This window comes from Sphaerodactylus townsendi, linkage group LG01 (genome assembly GCF_021028975.2).
Source record: "Sphaerodactylus townsendi isolate TG3544 linkage group LG01, MPM_Stown_v2.3, whole genome shotgun sequence".
NCBI lineage: Eukaryota > Metazoa > Chordata > Lepidosauria > Squamata > Sphaerodactylidae > Sphaerodactylus > Sphaerodactylus townsendi.
The window spans coordinates 190030164-190034581 of NC_059425.1; the positions used below are offsets into that span (position 1 = coordinate 190030164).

At 46.2% G+C, this 4418-nt stretch overlaps 1 protein-coding gene across 1 annotated transcript in view; it reads right to left on the reverse strand.

Moving 5' to 3' along the window:
* LOC125435682 (CD2 associated protein) overlaps positions 1–4418 on the reverse strand; it is a 133454-nt gene that overhangs the window by 128757 nt on the left and 279 nt on the right. The gene's annotated exons all lie outside the window — the stretch shown is intronic.

Genomic DNA, 4418 nt, shown 5'->3' on the forward strand with positions numbered 1-4418 from the left:
GTCTACTGTGAACATGGAGTGATCATCAACGGCTGCCACAATGGAAGACGGTCACCTGTTTTCATTTGGGAAGACACTGCCTGGTTTCAGTTTCCATGCAGTTTTTGAGGAGTTGCTGAACCCAAAGACGGATGGATGTCAAGTAAAGGATGCCCGCCTGTGTTGCAGCTACCTGGAATAAGTTCTGTGCTTTGCTACCTACACCTAGAAGCTCCATTGTGACCAAGTACCCCTCTTCTTTCTGTGGAATGCCCCACGATGGGCATGGCTCTTCAAGAGCAGACCTACAAGCAACACATTCCATAGAAAGAAGTGGGGTCTGTGATCACGGTGGAGCTTCTATCTTTTGGTGAGACAAGGTATAGTATGGAGGAATCATTTTTCCCCCTGATCCATTCACGACCCTTTTGAGTTTATTCCTGATACTCAAGAAATAAGTTGGTGTCAGGAAACACAACTGTAGGTGCTACAGTACTCATGTACACAACACGGGGGAATCACTGGTTTCTAGTGACACTTATATCAATGACATGGTACATAAATCATAATATAAAGTACGTGAAAGATAAAGGTAATTGGTTAGGAAAGCTATATTCCACTTAAAAATATCTACTGTAAGTTAGCAACAGAAGATGGAATATGTTCAGATATGTTTAAATCTAGCTAGAATGATGTACACAATGCAATTTAATTTACCACGGCTAATGTCTCTGCTCCAATCAATGTATTACTTTCATTGCTTTGTACAGAGTACTGTAAAATCCGCCCTGCTACTGATTTTATGTAAATTAAAACCTCCAAAGCCAGTAGGAAAATATGGTAATGTTTAAGTTAATGCCCATAATCGCTACCAAAGCATTATCTCCATCAATATTTTCATTTTCTATATAGGGGAATCCTCTGAAGATTCTGAACTAATGAAATCATCTCAAGAACATGCTTTTCCTAAAATTTGCAAAAGACTGGATGCATCGGTCATGAAAACAAACAGAATTAAAGATGTGTTGAAAGAATTTCCTAAACAGTACATATTTAAATGATACTAGAACCCCATCATATGACTAAGAAAATGAATATCCTGGAATATACTTTCATACACAGCCTTCCCTCTTCTAACTGAAAGAACACAACCTCTGCACTGTCAGTGATCAGATAAATAGTTTTAGTCTGGGTGTCCTGACTGGGTTCTGGAAGCATAAAAACGATAAAGCATGGAATAAAACTCTGATATCCAATACCCACACATTTTTCACCTAAAAGATGTCCAGTACAACCAGACAAGGCAATGCTGAATGGACTCTCCCACAGTTCCTTCATTCCACTGGTGATCTGCGCTGCCCCAGCCATCTGTTTGGATGAGAACCACCATCAAATTTCTAGGACAGGATGCGACCCTTTGCTATCTGGATCACAACCACCACGTCTCTGAAGTCTTTGCTGTTAAACAAAAATAATGTAAACAAGAAACTTTCTTGGAGTAACAGCCAACAAAGGAATTTTGTATTCTGCTAAACACTTCCTGAACAGGGCAGCAGCAGACAAGCACGGCTTTGACGACAACGAAAAAAGTACTGCAAGTACTTTTCATTCTTAATAAGTAGTTACAAATGGAGCAATTCCCTGCGCTTCGGCTGCACAGATGTCCATAACCCGGCGCTACACTTAAGACTGAGTTTCAATTACTTAAAAACAATTAGGTTTAGCATGAATTCCTCCAGCAATTGCATGTCCTTACTAATTTTTAAAAAATGTAACAAAATGTAACATCCTGTTAAGCTGCAGAAGACTTTCAAACTACCGTTTCCCCAAAAATAAGACAGGGTGTTATATTAATTTTTGCTCCAAAAGATGTGTTAGGGCTTATTTTCAAGGGATTTCTTATTTTTTCCCCATGATTTTGCGCCCCCCACCCCCCATGTGACCAGATCAGCTGCGCCAGGGAATCTGTAAGTAGGGCTTGTTTTTGGAGTAGGGCTTATATTTCAAGTATCCTCCAAAAATCCTGAAAAATAATTTTAGAGCTTATTTCGGGGAAACAGAGTAGATCAGGAACAGGCAACCTCTGTAGCAGGAGCCAAATGCTGGGATGCCCAGCACCGTTCTGTTCAAGACACAGGGCCAGTTTCCCAGTCAAACAATTAAACAGATGCCCCCAACACACACACATACCCCAGCACCTGGGGGGGGGGGCAGCAACAGAGGGGTGAGGAGAGCCTCTAAGAGACTGGTTAGACTTTTCCCCCATATGTACAACCCTTCCCCCTTCTCTCCCCTCCCCCTGCCACTTTTATTTGGTCCCACACCAAAATGCCACATACCCCCTTCACTGGACCAAAAAAGGACACCTATTCCCCCACTACATTATTCCCACCCCAGCTAAAATTAGAACAACTAGTAATTAACAACCCAAACAGGATTGACTCCGCCATCCGCCGCTTCCGCCAATTCATTGTCAGGACTTGTTGTGTGGCAACAAATGAGGCCCTTGGATTGTTTTCCAAACATAACACCTGCCTTCTCTTGCTCCCCACATTCCCAGTCACTCCTTGCAGAGTCTCCTTTCTGCAGCAGCAGCAGCAGCTGCCACCCACCCACTTTCACTCGTCCGCCCCAACCCTGTGCAGTCCTAGGGGCTACTCCGGTCTCCAAGCACCACCCTACATCTGTACCCCATCTCTGGGAAGGAAACGTCTTGCTGCCTCCCTCTTCCTTTCTTTTCAAACTTCCTACTCTTTGGCTGACATCTTGAACAATAAAACCCATAATTAAAATCGACATCTAAAAACGCCTGCCTTTGACTCTTCTCCGCAGCTTCTAAAAAACAAGCAAGAGAATAAATACGTCAAGAGTCAGAGTCCTCGAAGAGGAAGTGAACCTTTTGCTTGACAAAACATGGACCATTTATCAAAACATGGCAGAATCCAGTTTAGCTTAAGTTGGGTCACAGAAGGGCACTGCAAAAAGAAATGTACCAAGAAGTCCTTTGACTGGAGGGCAGGGACATACAGGACCAGTCTGAAAATGGGATCCTTAGTAGACAACCCAGTAAAACCACTGAAAAGGGGTCTTGCTGGCTTCTCAGACCAGTTGACTGATGGCTCAGTGGGAGAACCAGGGAGCCGAGCCATCTAGTTCCCCTGTTAATTGAACATCAGCAAACACATTTGAGCTTCCTTCCCATGCCGACATGACTATTAGTGCAACCCCATGCAGAGTTACTCTGGTCTAAGCTGACGGGTTCAGAACAGAGTCACTCTGCATTAGTAACTCTGCACTGCATATGGATACTATACTCTGAAAAAGTTTAGATTTATACCCCACTTTTCTCAACTGTAAGAAGACTCAAAGGGGCTTACAACCTCCTTCTCCCTTCCAATCCCCACAACAGATCCCTTTTGAGGTAGGTGGAGTTGGGAGTGTCCTAAGAGTCTGGCCCAAGGTCACCCAACAGGCTTCATTTGGAGGAACAGGGAAGCAAATCCAGTTATCCAGATTAGAGTTCACTAGTCTTAACCACTGCACCACACTGGCTACCAAACAGCTTGGATTTATACCCCACTTTTCTCTTCTGTAAGGAATCTCAAAGTGGCTTACAATCACCTTCCCTTCCCTCCCCACAACATACACCTTGTGAATTAGGTGAAGAACTGTGACTAGCCCAAGGTCACCCAGCCGGCTTCACTTGGAGGAGCAGGGAATCAAGCCCGGTTCTCCAGAGTAGTGGCTGTAGCCACTATATCTCGGTCTCCTGTTGTGGAGAACAGAAGGGAAGCTTGTAAGCCGCTTTGGGCCTCCTTGGGGTTGAGAAAAGAAGGGTACAAATCCAAACTCCTCATCCTTGGGTTATACAGTTCTCTACGAACTCTCTTAGCCCCACCTGCCTCACCAGGTGTCTGCTGTGGGGAGAGGAGTTTAAAAGCCGCTTTGGGCCTCCTTGGGGTTGAGAAAAGTGGGGTACAGATCCAAACTCCTCCCCCCCCTCCTCCACCCACATGCAGTATTAATCTTGGGCCAGTCACAGTCTCCCTCTACGAACTCTCTTGGGCCCCACCTGCCTCAAATGCGCCCGCCGTGAGAGTGAGCTGCCTAGCCTCCTAGTTGAGAAAAGTGGGGTACAGATCCAAACTCCTCCTCTTCCGCACCCACATGGCGACCTTGGGCCAGTCACAGTTCTCTACGAACTCTCTCAGCCTCACAAGGTGCCTGTTCTGGGGGGAGAGGAGTGCAGAAGCCGCTTCCTGCGGCCACCGTCGCCTCCAATCTCAGCCCCGCTCAATCCGGAGCCGAGTCGGGCGCCTCGCTTGCGCCTCCCTGCCTACTCCGAATTGGGCCGAATCCAGCAGGGCGCCCCCACCCCGTTCTGGGCGGCCCTCTTCGGAAAGACCTCCCCGGGGTCCCCCTTCCCCGCCCGGGCTCAC